Below are 15,501 nucleotides of genomic sequence, written 5' to 3'. Positions count from 1 at the left end.
CGCCGGCGCGCTTGGCCCGGATGATGAAGGAGGTGGTGTTGCGCGGCGCGGCGGCCTTGTTGTTTTTGTTCTTGGGGAAGAAATACTTGCGGGTTTGGTTGGGGTTGGGGTTGCCGCCGCCGTTGTTCTTGAACCAGCGGCGAGCCTTGGCGCGGTTCTGCACCTGTAGATCGCCGAGGGCCGGTGGCTGGTAGGCGGCGGCGGGATTCTTGCGCTTCCAGCCGCGGTTGGGATTGGGAGGGGGGAGGAAGGGCTGCGGCTGCGCGTTGGGGGCGGCGGCGTGGTCCTCGGAGGGTGGCTGCAAGGCGGCGGGAGGCGGCGCCCCCCAGATGGGGAACATCATCTGGCTGGGATCCATGGGCTTGCTCTCTTCTTCCTCCTGCTTGTTCGAATTTAAAGGATTTGTAGCAGGATGATGTGTGGGATCAAGGAAATGGGTAAATCCCCTTGCTAGCTTGTCCCTTTTATTACTTCCCCTCTCTCTCCCTCCGAAAAAAGGGCGGCGAGACCGCGAGATTGATGATGTCGAGAGGTGGTGGAAACTTGATCGAATCGAAGGATGAACGGATGGATCGGTGAGGACACCGGCTAGAGGTGTCCGATTCGATCAATTTCCCAGGGAACGCGAAGCAAACCCTAACCCTAGCTCGAAGAGGCGGAGCGGGAGAATGGGGAAGGGGAGAGAGGGAACCCACCCTCAGAAGAAGTGACCAGACCAGACCAGACCACAACAGAGATGGGTGGGTGGCCATGTCCAGGTGGGTAGTCGTAGTCGATCAGAATAGATGATCCTTTTTTGTTTGATGGAAAATTAGAAAGAAATACTGTCGATATTTGAGAGCAGAGAGCGCCAAGTGCCTAGGCGCGCCGCACAACGCAGTGCTCCAAATTTTTTAAAAAGTTTGATCAAATACATCCATATACTACTATTTATAATATATAATAAGTATCATTAAATTAAATACGAAATATATTTTCATAATATACTTATTTGGAGCTAGTGATATTACTTTTTATATTTTTAGCCAAACTTTAAAAAGTTTAACTCCTCGTAAAATAAGATGTGCATTTATTTTAAGACGGAGAGAGTAGCAAAAGATTCGAACGCTTTGTTCCTACTTTTCTTAATTATTAAACTAATTTCTATAAAATTTCTACACAGTTTCTCTGAAATTTATGCATTCTAAACTGACCTTGGATGGTATCTTTTTATAGCCCAACCTTCGTATGTGAACTCACGTATTAACGCACACCACGGGCACACATATTGGGCGTGTTTGGTTGGAGACCAAATCTTGCCATGCCAAAGGTTGGTCATGCCATATTTTCTTCGGCAGTTGTTTGGTTCATTGCCACAGTTATGGCACGCCGAACTTTCCTAGCACCCTGCCTCACATGTCATAGACTCATTTTCGTGTTATAACTTGCCACAAGTTGGGCTTCGATTTTGCTCGCCACACTTTCTGTGGCAGCCATAGTTTGCCGAAGGTCAGGCGTGGCAAGTTTTGGTCGCCAACCAAACAGGCCCTAACACATCCACACCTCTAGTGAGTAAGCTAGACCTACATACTATATTTAGGGTTAAGAGTACACAGTTGAAAAATATGACAGTTGTGGCTCATCCATGCTAGGCAAATGAATTTATTAATTTATTAATAGAGAATAAATCCCATGGGTGAGACACTCGAAATCAGCACTCGAACTCGGGTGGGCAACCTGAGCGCACGCTCAGCTGACCAACCCAGCACAAGCTCCGTCTTTATAGGTTGCCCAGGTCTCGTTGGGACGCCATTTCAATAAAAAAAAATAGTTCCTATGATCTTCCTAAATTTCACCCAAATTTGATTTACCTTTCCAATCGAAAACATAGTTTTTTTTTATTTTCTTTAGCTTCTGAAGCTGTTCGAATTTGCTCTTTAACGGTTTTAAAAACGGTTTTAGTTCACGTCTCCTATATTACAGTCCATCAGTTTTCTATATGACGACAGTCGTTCACCAAAATATAAGTGAAAGCCCGGAGGTACCAAAAGTATATATATACTTTTCAAGAAAATAACAAAAAAAAATCTAAAAATGTGCAAAAAAAAATCCTAAAATCTTATTTAATCGTAGAAAGTTTAGCTCAGTCATTTTTCATTTCTCCCCTAAAATAAAGCCTGTATTATGGTGACTAAGCTTGAAATTATTTGAATCTTATATAGTTTGTTTTATGTTTATTTGTTAATATCGAAATGTCTATATTGATGAACGATGACCCTGGCCACGTGGAAGTCAACTAACTTCAGTAACAACATGTGTTACTTTCTATTTAATACTTTCTCCATTCTAAATTATAAGTTATTGTGGTTTTTTCTATACATAGCTTTTATTATACAACTAAATCTAAATATATGCTATGTCCAGTATATCTAGAAAAAAAATAAAATGATTTGTAATTCAAAATAGAAGCATTATTCGACCTAAGAGAGCATTAGAGCAGATCCGGATACTTTATTTCTGCTAGAGACGAGGCAACTGAGGAGAGTGGGAGAGCGAGGAGCCGATGACGCATCCTCATGTACAACTATGACGGACTAAAGATAGTATTTGGTTGGAGGGACTAATAAGTGGGACAAGACGGACCTAGTTCTAGTAGTGTTTGGTTAGAGACAAGTCAGAGTTAAGGATATCACACTATAGAATATTCCCCTACACGTAGGAGACTGCCCCAAAAAACTGACTGGTAGAGCCATCCTAAGTGGGTCAAGCGTCACTGGCACGAGCAGACAAGGAAGAAGAGGGGGCACGAGCAGAGGGTGGCGTGGCATCCTGAGCTTGCAGGCACAGGGCCAAGGGTGGCTCGCCGGCGTGGAGGCCGAGCTCGCCGAGGGCAGTGCAGGGTGCTCATAGTTTACAGCCTGTTCGGCAGGCCATAAACGATCGTGGATTATTTACTGCTGGCTGGTTTGATGTAAAAAAAAATACTGTTCCAGCTTATAATCCACGATCGTATACGAGCAAGCGAACAGGCGGTTAGTAAGTAGGGGCAAGACGGAGAAGAGAAAAAAAAGATGCTGACATGTGGGCCCCACATGTCATTGTTTTATCTCATTTTTTATGTCCTGAAACCAAACACAGAATAAAGATGGCCATGTTTCCCTCAACCAAACAAGAAATAGAACAGTCATATCCTTTAATACAGAGACGATATATCTCACTCCACTTTGTCTCTCAACCAAACACTACACAAGTGAATGAACGAGGATAAGTACAAATGTCCAATGAGGCAACGGAGCAATCTCAATTGACCGGCTCAAATTCTGTCGCCTACAAAAACCATATAAAGAAAGCACATGAAGAGGTAGGCATGTTAGCAGAAATGAATTCCTTGCAATATAACCTGGTCAGTTTCAGGGTCTCCAGTGCCCAATAACCAATACTACTATAATGCCACGTGGGGGCATGGTTGCATTGTAGGTCAGCACTACCAGGCAAGGAAGGCCACACACAACAGAACAGACCATGCAAACTTACCATCCGCGGCCTCCCTCTCCCCCTCTCTCTCACGCATACATACACTTACATTATCGTCCAACGAGTTGAAAGAGAAACTACCATTTACAGTCAAGAGGGGAGGGGGGCAACTAGGTTAAATTGCCTAACAATATCATCCTCCATCTACCTACTCGGCTACTCACTCCTTGTTCCGCGCAGCCCGGTCTTTCTTGTGTCCGCCTAGGATACGAGAAATCTGCAGACCTCTACTGAAGGCCTGGTTGAACAACATCCTTGTCTGGAACTCCGAAACAAAGGGGAACCAAGCGAGGAATGCGATCGGGGTGAATAACAGCAAGCCCATGATGATCTCATAGCCTCGGGCAAGTGCCTTGACCGATCCCCATAGCCCCATATGTGAAATAGCTGACCTCATAGTTTGTGCTATCTGAAACCAACAACACGTGAGGGAGGGTCACAACCCAACCGTCAGCCAAACAAAGCAACCATGCAGCAGAAACTACTTACCAGAAGCAAACCCCATCCAGTTGGCATGAACGCAAGGATGCAAACAAAGATGTCCTGAACTGTCATGTGTGGGATTGCTATCAATATTATGATAATAGAGATAAAACGTTATGAATATCAGCCCCTTGATCAACCGGAACACAAGCTGGAACTCTGCACTGAATTTCCTCCTGCCAACTGATACAGTCTGCAAACGACAGAGCACGTAGCCAACAGTCAGCAGCATTTCACGTCAATGATATACCTATTCGATCAAGTAATAGCCTAAACAATCCTTTCTAATTTCTAAGCTGGTAAAAAACATAGTAAACGTGCTTCTAGGACCCTCTAAACATGCAACCTTCCAGTGGGACACCACAAATTCCGGTATTTAGTTCACCAAAACCCATTGCAGTATCCTTGCACAAATCTCTATTACCTTTAGAGCATTAAAATCGCACGTGCATTTCACATGTGCAAGTGGTTATGCATGTATGTCACATGTACAACTCTAGCCAGTGTCACTCATGGGTAGGCATCAAAATTAAACAAACCAGAGTGATAAGAGCACAGGTGGCAGGTTACCTTCATCACAAGCAAAATGACAAAGATTATGACCCATGAGATGCAATAAACCTGGAAAGAACATAAATAAATGTTTGAGTACATCCTGTACAGCATTTGCTGACATGCATAAATCAGAAAGATATATCTCACAATACTAAATGAGATTTATATTACCAGAACACTCTTTGTGTGAGTGGTGATGTTCAAATGATAAACAAGACCATACTGGTAGATAAAGAAGCGCAATGCAAGCACTATTTCAAGAACAGTGCCACGCTTTCCAGAATGCCTAAGAGGCTCCTGCTCTTTTTCCCACCATGACTCCCAACTTTTCTCTGGTGGCACCCCAATACCTCCACGGTTACTGATCCACTTATTCCAGTCAGTCCAGTCATCCACAATTTTCTGCCACTCGAACCCAGAAGGATTAAACAGGAATGGGGCAAAGAGCCAGGTGACAACCATAAACCACATGGAAATTGTGATGAAAATGTACGCGATAGCTCCTCGGTATGACTGCCCAATATTTCATACACAATAAGCAAAATCATCAGTTCGATGCCCTTCACAAAATGACTTCGCGAATACAATCGATAGTTCTCAGCAAATTTGGCATGGAACACCACAAATCCACGCCCTGTAGCTCTATATTCAGCTCCTCCATGTAGCAGTGTGGTTCCGTAGTAGTGAGTTTTGGTCCCAAGAGAGAATGTGAAGAACACAGATGCTAACTGGAGCTGCATAAGTACAAAGTCACTCAATGCAGTTCTGAATCCTCTCTCTAGACCAATTTCCATCATCATAGGCAGCGCCATCAAGAACCCAAGCTGCACAAAAGACTGTGAAGCTAGAGCAACCTGGAGAGGCTCATTGTGTATAAACCTCTTTCCAGTGGCTAGTGCTTCATCAAGGCCACTGAGGACAAGATACAGGCGCCCATAGAGGAATACATACACAGTCCAAACTGTTATCTGAGAAGGGGCAGAAAAAGTCACAAAGGTCAGATTAAATCAATAGTTCTGAAAGTTGAGAAGTCAAGGGAGAAGTTTATACCATTGTGCTGAAGTAAAAACCAATAGTAGTGTAGTAGCAGGACAACATTCTGAAAAAGTCAAAACGATGTCCAAGTCGGTAGACGTCACGGCTCAGTGTCTGTTCACCATTACCATTTGCTATTTTTGCTTCAAATAGTGAGATCTGATTGAGACCAACATCTCTGCCCTTGCCAACTTGCATGTATTCATGATGTGTAACATTTCCTTCACGCAATGTTGAATTAAATCCTATCATCAAGTAACAAATATATTAGCAAAATAATTTCCATTGAGATTAAGCAATAATGGGAGGCAGGGGAAACAATGGCATACCAGCAAATATGTCTTCACTAAGATTGATAATCTTAGAAGCTTTGCTTACACCTCCCCTTGTGAGGTGGAAAAGTCGATCAAAGATATCAGGATGCCCATAATGAAACCGAACTCTGGATACAAAGATTTTTGTGAGGAGAAACACACAAAAAAAATCAGTTAATGAGTTGTAGTACTCACAGAGGAAAAAACAAGCTAAGCATGCCAACTTGACTGAATGCATATAATATTAAGATGGAAATTCCAATAATTGTTAGTTCATTGCAAAATTGGAAATAAAAAATATTGATAAGAAACTCCAACATATTAATTATCACGAAGAAGCTTGCTAAAAACCAGGTGAAGTAAACCCACAAAACATGAAATACTATGGATACTGATGTGGTATAGAAATGTCCATAATAAGATGAATCACCTCAAAGGATTGGCAAGTACACGTTGTCCAATGGTCACAAAACTTGTTTCTTGGTTTGACATGAACCATGCAAGAGAAGAAACACTGTAGAAGAATTAAGAGATTATACATTGATTGTCCAACTAAATGGCACTAATAAACTCAGAAATTAAACATAAATTTAGGTATACCTGCCAGTGAAGATATGTTCTCTCACACCAAGTATTGATGGATATCTCACACCATCATGTTTCTTCAGAAACTCTTGCAACAAATTCCTCATTTTCAAAGTCTCCTCCATATAATGTTCCTGTTAGATAAAACGGTATAGTAAAAAACTGTCACATAATCTGCCGTGGAACAAAAGGAACCAATTGATGCATACCTGATTCATGTCGATGGTTTGAAGACCTTCACCTCGTGTGAAAATTATGGCATGGTTCTGGTTTTCTGGTTTTCCTTCACCTAGCATTGCATTCCCTGGAAGCTTTATCCTATATATATCCTATGCAGCAAAATATGAAAATATGACAGGTAAACAGGTTTATCCTCATTTGCACCAAGAGATCAGGAAATACATTCATTCTAATAGGTACTATTTGAGTATTCTAGATTTCTTATACAGTTCTAGTGAAATATCATAGACCAATTCAATGACGCAATTGGTCATATATTGTTCCCTTCACACCATCTTGTCAGCATACCTCAAAGTGCCAAACAAATCTAGGATACATATAGTGCCAATTTATAGTGCATGCATAGCCACGAAATTTTGCAGGTTACAAAGTAAAAAAAAAATATATATATATTTGGCATGGATTAAATTTTGGAACGAGCAATATCCACAACAACAAAAACAACAAAGCCAGAAAATAAATATATAGAGATATTGTTAGTGGATCTAAAGCCTGTTCATGGTTCGGGCAGACAGCTGCTTCCTCTGCACTCATATTCTCTAGATATATTTCATCTTTAAGTCCCTTTTTATTGCCTCCTCCCATGTCAAGCCCACCTAGCTCAGTTAGTAGAGCACAAGGCTCTTAACCTTGCGGTTGTGGGTTCAAGCCCCATAATGGGTGTATTACAGATCCACAGACTACAAAAAACTAACATGCTTATGCTACAGAAAAAAAGGAAGATCCAGTACATACAGGTGCAGAAGTAAAAAACTATAGTAGAAACAAAACAATATAATTTTAATTTGATCAATCCAGCACGACCAACAATGAATTAAAAATCATTTCGCAGTACCTGATCAAGTTTCTGGCCAGGATCATCAGGCTTTGTTACTGCTGCCTTCACCAATGCGGAGTAGTAAACCTTCTCTATTTTCTTATTTCTGTCTTTGCTAGGCTCTTCGACTTCGTCGATGTAGGCAACCCTAAGTGACGGATAACTGCCAAAGAGAGATTTTCCTTTCAATCACTGTGAAGCTCAGGGCTTCAATACAAGTAACATAAAACAATGTGTTGCAATGGTCAAAGCAAAGAAACCTAAGAACAGGAAAAGGAACCTAAATCGATCTTGTAAAGGGAATAAAATAGAAGTCACGGATGAATTACGAGAAGAGGAAAAGATTTAGAGAGCCAACATGTTATGTGGCCAGTTGGGGTTGTTGGGATCGAGAGGAGCGAGCTGAGGGAAGTGGCGGCGATGCGCGTGCTACAGTACCCGCAGCGCTACAGTATCGGCGGGTACTGTTCACTTGGTGGTGGCGGCGGCGGCTAGGGCTAGGGGCGCAGTGGGAGGCCGGCCGCGGGGCTTCGCCCACAACCGGCAAGAGAGAAGGGATTTCCTTCTAATCTCTTGCTTGATTATAGATTGATACATTTCTCATTATATAGAGAGGTCTGACTTGGCCCCTAAGCAAGCGACTAATTAACCCTAATGGGCTAAGGCCCAATAGGCCCTTGACTCCTCTAACACTACACCCCACCTGGACATGCAGCTCGTCCTCGAGCTGCAATCTAACGATGACACTAACGATGCCTCCACTAGACACAAACCTAACACCTAAAAATAAACCTTTTACATCTCGGCTTATTTTATTGACCTGAAGAAGACTACGACTCTTTATTTTTGACTCCTGAAGATACGGCGGGCACCCTCCGCTTGCTGGACCAGCACGTGTGTAGCCACCTGGATCCCATGGAGACCATCGGAACAAGAGGGGTGCACGGGTATGGCCACCTAGAATTAGTGGCAACAACAACCAGCGGAGACGTGCTCGTGGCGGACGGTGGCGAAATGCGATGGCGCTAGGCAGTGCGTCCCCGCCGGTGACAAGGAGGGAAGCGGCTCCCATATCGCCGGTGCCGCAGAGTTGGAGTTCGCCGCCCATGGAAAAAACACCATGCTTGCGCCTGAAGACAACAGCAGGTTGGCGCGGTTGCTGGTGGCCGTCCGACCAGGCGAGGTCGACCAACCATGCTAGGTCGCGCTCCCCTATGCTGAGGTCGACCGCCGTCAAGGTCGCCTCGTGCATAGGTGAGCGCATCTTCTGCAGCCGCCGGCGCGCTAGGAGGCCACGCGCCGCAGCCTGCAGCCGCACCGCCGCAAACACCTTGCAGGCACTTGCCCGCGCAATCGCCTTCCTCTCCGTGAGCTGCAAGGCTGCTGCTGTAGGGACGACTGGACGCCGCCGCTTGAAGATGGGGTGTTGTTGTCCCTGCCGGCGCGCTAGGAGGCAATGCGCCACCGCTTGCAGCTGCGCCGCCGATGCCTAGATGCCATCCACGCCCCCGTAGAAGACGCCATCGCTGTCCTGCTGTGGCGGCACGGGGCTGGGGGTGGTGAACGACGGGATCAGTGAAGGAGAGGTGGAAAGCAGCGCAGGACTGCTGCTCTCCTCGGCGGTCAAGAGTCCGTTGGACGGTTGCGGCGGCCAGCTGACCGGCTGCGGGAAAGGGCCGGGCGCTGAACTCGCATGTAGGGCGGCCAGGGTCGCCTGCATGGCCGCCTGCATGGCCGTCATGCCGCGGGCGATCGCAGCCACGTCGGCGGCCAAAGATTCCAACGTCAGGGGCGCTCCCGAAGATGCGGACGACAACCCCGACGCGGCCGACGGCGCTGGCGCTGATGGCAGGGGGTGGACATGATCGAACCACATGATCGAACCAGAGATCTCTGATACCAGATTGTTATGTGGCCAGTTGAGGTTGTTGGGATCGAGAGGAGCGAGTTGAGGGAAGTGGCGGCGATGTGCGTGCTACAGTACCCGCAGTGCTACAGTATCCGCGGGTACTGTTCACTTGGTGGTGGCGGTGGCGGCTAGGGCTAGGGGCGCAGTGGGAGGCCGGCCGCGGGGCTTCGCCCACGGCCGGCAAGAGAGAAGGGATTTCCTTCTAATCTCTTGCTTGATTATAGATTGATACATCTCCTCTCATTATATAGAGAGGTCTGACTTGACCCCTAAGCAAGCGACTAATTAACTCTAATGGGCTAAGGCCCAATAGGCCCTTGACTCCTCTAACACAACAACACATTATTTAAGTGACAACCTACAAGGGATTCTTGCTCTCCTACAACCACTCTAACCTTTAGGACCCTAAGATTCTTGCCATAAACAACACTGCCATGTCAGAATAGCTAAATTTAAATCCACCAGTGTGCTTCCTAATTGCTTCGGATGAGATTTTCTTGGTTGGACTTGCTTTTTTTTGGAAAACGCAGGAGAGCTGCGCTTCATTGTATTAGAGAAGAAAATGGTCCCCATACAACCCACTTATCTCATACGGGGACTTGCTATTGGCTTGCACTCTTTGGTTATGTAGTCCACCACAGTTAAGTAGGAATCCTACTCCTAGTAGAGTTAGTATAGACATCCTTGAGAACGCATCTTATTCAAATGGGAATAGGCTATGAATCACCTTTTCCAACATATACACACATGAAATACAGGCTAAAAAAATATGTTTGTAGTACTTGTTAGAGTATATTTGGTAGTCAGAATATTTTAATCTAATATTGCCATATGTATCTGGGGAGGCATCTTGCCCCTTAAGTCTTTGTACTCTATATATCCTGCCAAAGGCTCAATGCAATATAATCCAATTCCACCCAATTCTATTCCTTCTACATGGTATCACGAGTTTTGGTTTAGATCCTGGGCATAAACCCTAAAGCTTCCACTTCTATGCCGAGTGCAGCGTTGCCCGTACCTAGGGCTCGCATCGACAACTGTGTTGATCGGCCGTTCTAGAGTCTTTTCCCAATCCATTAGATGATTGGGGTTTTCTCTCTCGCAGGTCATTGGCCGGTATTTTTTTTGGTTCTCTACCGTCTCTACTCCAACGTCTGCCATCGACTACACCAGCATCTACCTCCTCGACCGTACGACTAGGCCGGACATGTGATGCCCGTGTCGTTTCTCAGTCATCCCATCCCGCCTCATGCGTACTCCGTCTGATCAACCGATTGTGCACGATCCACTGGGATTCTGTGACGTTCGTCATCGAGTACTACACACATCCTCTTCGAGCAACAGGGGTTGCTATTGCTACTGTGTTGACTCCTTGGGCTGCAGCACCACCACCCATGTTCGTGTGTCCTCTAGCTATTCATCTACATTGTCGTCCCATGTGTGCAATCTCTTGTGCATCGTCTGTCCGCAATGGTCTTCATCATGTTGATTGGGTCTTCATCACCAACATCACGCCGTACCTTGTGTCAAGACTGCTTGCCTTTGAGCAAGATTGTCCACCCGAACTACTCGCCTTCTGGTAGGAGCGTCCGCTCCCTCCACGACTTCAACCGCATCCACCTCAACCTCGGTTACTTCGGCGACTAAAAATGGCAATCGTCTGCATGAGCTACTCGTCGGTTTCTACTCCAATTGCAGCATTTAAATTGCGACGTCACTATGATTGCGAGGGGATGTTAGCCTTCTACTTCTTCTCCATACCGTCTGCGATGCTCCTGCTAAGATTGCGGGGGATGTTACAATATATTTAGTAGTTATGATATTGTAATCAACTATTGCCATATGTCTCTATATATACCGCCAGAGAGGCTCAATGCAATGCAATGCAACACAAGCCATGCATTATATGCAATTCTTCCTGCTTTCACTTATATCTTGGGAGGCCGGGACATTATTATCAAAACACAATTTTGCTCTATTTTACTACAGAACATAATATGTTCTCCTGTGGGTACTCAGTAAATAGAACATAGTCTAGTTGATTTTAAATCAAGACTTACGTGGTCATCAATCTCAGAATATCCTGTGCATGTGGATCACCAGAACGTTTCTGGATACCATATTGCTGGCATGATACAACATATGTGAATTTCATGTCAGCTATAGCTTTGCATTGAGTCAAAAGTTGCGATTCATCAGATTCAGATAACAGGTCAGCTGCTCTAAAACCCTCCATAAGATCTGAGGAAAGAAAGTCAAATAATGAAATAGTCATACAATGTTTAGAGTATCGAAATAGGATCAGCTGTCAAGTATTCAGAAAATACCATCATCTCTGGCCATATCAAGGAAAGCCTGAAGGACTAAAGCTTGTCTGTAGTACATCATCCCCCTTACTGTAAGAAAGCACAACAATTATTAAATTAATGAAATTATCGAACATGTACTATATACAAAGAAGTTTCATTGAGAGAAGAAAGTATAATAGCAGCTATGACAGAAGCCAAAGATGATTACCAGTTCTTGTCAAAGTTTGTCCCCGGTATGATGCCCAAAGGCGAAGCTGCTCTTCAGATTGCTCAGTCTCGTGGAGTTGATCTTCACTCTCACAATGCACCCTTTCAAGAAAATTTTTCCATTCATCTGCAAGGATGTTGGATAGAAACATTCTTTTGATTATCAGAAGAATTTGTGGGAAATATTGAGGTGTGTCTAGCCACAAATCAACATTTCAGCAAAGAACCTGGGTAGATTTTTTGCAAATAGAAAAGGATAGAAACTCCATCCTCATTCTGTTCCCCTAGTGCTTGTGAAGAGAAAAGAACGTCTTCTATATAATAAGGAGTCAAGACACTGCAATAGCCACCCAGTGAAGAGGAATCAAAACAAGGGTAATTAGAACATGAATTGTAACTCTAGTTAACAAAAGTTCAGAAAAGGAAGCAATATGATTTGAGCATATGAATAGAATTGTATCACATGTTAGTCAGGTAATGTTCATAGATAATTTAAGCCTGTGGCCCATAAAGCTTTGGGTTGTACTATGACACTAAATCACTTGTAGTCAATAACTTCATGGAATAAAGGTGTATAGTTTCCTCAAAAGAATAACAAAAAATGTTAGTGTGTACAAAGTGTACAGCTATAGATATTTTCATCTCTTCTAGTTTATCTACAAGATACTACCATCCAGCTGGAGATAATATGTTTTGTTGGTCACTAAGTGAGGATGAGCTTCCTTTCTCGAAAGATACATAAGAGAACCAACAAGTTCTATTTAACTGAAAATAGTGTTGAATATCTAAGTAAATAGAAGCATAATAACTCCATGGATAATAAATGGAAGTCTGTTATCGCTTATATCACTTACTAGTAAAACATACAAGCCAGCTAGGAATGTTATAGCATAGATCTTATAGTGAGTGAAACTTACGAGAAGGGCAACATTTGCCGCACTTTTGGGGCATCTGGCATCGACATAAAAAGAGAATTAGCAAAGAAAGATATCCTCCTTCTAGCATCCAGGTTTGTAGGGACATCCATAGCTGACTTCCTTCACCGTGAGCAAAAGTCGAAGCCTTTTTATCTGAAACCAATAAATAGGCATAATCACAAAAAAATAGCTTTATTCAAAATTAAATATTTTTAGTAATACAAGAAAATAATAAATAAAGTCAGGACAAGAAACAGAACCTTTTCATTCCATGCTTGTGTTTTCTTTACAGGAAAATCAATAGCTTTTGTGAACAACTGATCTTGTTGGTCAAGTGGTGTCATTCCTTCAGATCTTTTATTATTTGCACCATGTATTGACTCCAGTAGTCTGCCAAAGAGATAATGATAATAATAGATATATCAAAAGAAAATACAATAAACAACCACCAAGAACCTAGCCTGTGATCACCAAAGATATTGATGAAAAACTATGTGTGGCCACATGAGTTACTGCAAACTATTCATTATGAACAAAAATATTGTTTTTATCTATCAAGAACTGCGTGATGTTTTTGTATAATAAGATAGGCATGTTCAGTTGGCAACTAAATTTACCACGCCAAAACTGAGGCGGCCACAGCTTTTGGTCCCTCCCACAACTTAGTCTCTAATCTTCTTAGCTTTTTGGTTCACATGTTATAGACTCATGTTTCTTGCCTAACTTTACCTAAGGTTAGGTGGCTATTTTTCTTGGCACAAACGTGTGGACTAACATTAGCCACCTTAGCAAAACATGTGTGGCAACATTAGCTACCAACCAAATATGCCCAAACTGACCCATTACAGACACCATGTTATAGGAGACACCAGGGAAATTCTGAACGACTATACCCACCAACCAAGAAAAAAGAAACAACTCTCATTACGGCCGAATAACTTCTTTAATAGCCATTTTGTAACCAATAATAGCACATATTCGCCACTACTAGGTGAATTGTGCATGGAAAGCAAGCTCCCCGTTAAGTAAACATGCATATAGAAAAAAAATTAACGATTAAAACAAATTTAAAGATAATTAAAGATTGAAGGCTACTCTTCAAGTTTGTACAGTAGAATGGTCACTAGGTTCCGTACTCGCTGAGCTGGTCAACCATTATGTCCCTTGTAACCACTTCAAGCATGTCTTGGAACAATATGATGACCTGACCCTGTTCTTCTTTGTTGTTACTTTCCTGCATTGAAGGAATGAGAATTAAAAATTTCCACACTGAACATTATTAAAACATTGATAACTAATTTTATACCAGTAAGTCAAGCAGCTCAATAAACTTCTTGCTTAGGGTAGGAAGGTTACTCATGTTCAGCTCCTTTATCAAAGTCTCTTCTGCTATATGCTCATCCACCGCATAGAAAATCTTTTGTATGAAACTGAAAATATTGCATAATATATCAACTTAATCAACTAGGTTCAAAACAAATTTAAGCTTTAACAGTCAAGGGTGTAGTAATATGAATGAAAGCATAATAATGTCAAACATACCCTCTCTCTCTTTGTACCGATCACTAGTGCATATATGATGTTTTTGAAAGAAGCGTAGCATTCCTTGATAGCATAAGTAAAATATGGGTCCGATTTCATCCTCTTCTTTAGATCACGATCTTTTCCACCACTATCTGCGGCCATATCCAATGCTATTGGAATCTGAAATACAGTCAATAAAGGAAACTGAAACAAAAGCTCATCGAAATAGATAGCACAGAAATAGGCAGCAAACAAGTTACAAGAATATATACCTTGCTGGCAAGCAGGAATGGTGGCCATTGGATTATATCCATATCACGATCTTTGCAGTATGGAACAAGTAACAAGTCCTTCTCTCTGCCGTTTTTTAAAATATCATAAACAACACCTTGGCAAGAAGGCAAACAAGGAAGTCCATATATACATGAGTAAAGATAGGATGTTGCACCTGTCGTCTATCAAATCTTCCTCGCGAAAGCTTGTGATAATTAAATTCCAAATCTGAGCAAATCTTGCAGGCTATTTTTTCTTCTTCTTTGGTGTCCTCAGGTGTCTAAAGAAATTCAAATGTACCAGGTTAATCGAACAAAAAAATGTGTAATAAATACTTTCCATGGCAAGAATCTACATTAGACGTGGTGTCAAGTAATAGCTGTTAGAAAAAAGAGTCCACACCTTAGAAGGTTTGGAGAAAGCAGCCCGGAGTCCTCTCCTCTTGCTTGTGTCAGATGGAATCAAGCATTGATTGAAAGCCTTAGGCAGAGATTCAAACCGAGATCTCAACATTTCCAATGTCCTTATCTGATCTCATGAAACCAGCAACAGTGAATAGGGTAAGTTACTTAGATCACTTATAAATAATTAATACAAAACCATCAAAAAGTACAATACAACTCAAAAGCTCTATATGCATGAAACAAGCTAAGTGTTCATACACATGCACACACAAAAAAAAGGTGTGTCAGAAGAATTTGAGCTTCTATCAATTCAAACAGAGAAATGCCTCAGGAAAAATTTAAAAGGAAGTGACACTTAAATCAGAAGATCATATCCAGTGATACCAATCTCAAAAACTGGTGCAAACAGACACAAA

The 15,501-nt window shown here is 42.8% G+C and overlaps 1 non-coding gene and 2 pseudogenes across 1 annotated transcript; 1 reads left to right on the top strand and 2 right to left on the bottom strand.

The window, feature by feature from the left end:
- Window positions 1-3,261: 3,261 nt before the first annotated feature.
- LOC136468091 (callose synthase 3-like) overlaps window positions 3,262-15,501 on the bottom strand; it is a 30,009-nt pseudogene continuing 17,769 nt past the window's right edge.
- Window positions 7,316-7,388, top strand: TRNAK-CUU (transfer RNA lysine (anticodon CUU)). The gene has a single exon. It is a non-coding gene; the product is annotated as a tRNA-Lys (tRNA).
- LOC136468090 (uncharacterized) lies at window positions 7,716-11,500 on the bottom strand (annotated as a pseudogene).

Source organism: Miscanthus floridulus, chromosome 7, assembly GCF_019320115.1.
Source record: "Miscanthus floridulus cultivar M001 chromosome 7, ASM1932011v1, whole genome shotgun sequence".
Classification (NCBI taxonomy): domain Eukaryota; kingdom Viridiplantae; phylum Streptophyta; class Magnoliopsida; order Poales; family Poaceae; genus Miscanthus; species Miscanthus floridulus.
This window is presented reverse-complemented; position numbering and strand designations above follow the sequence as displayed.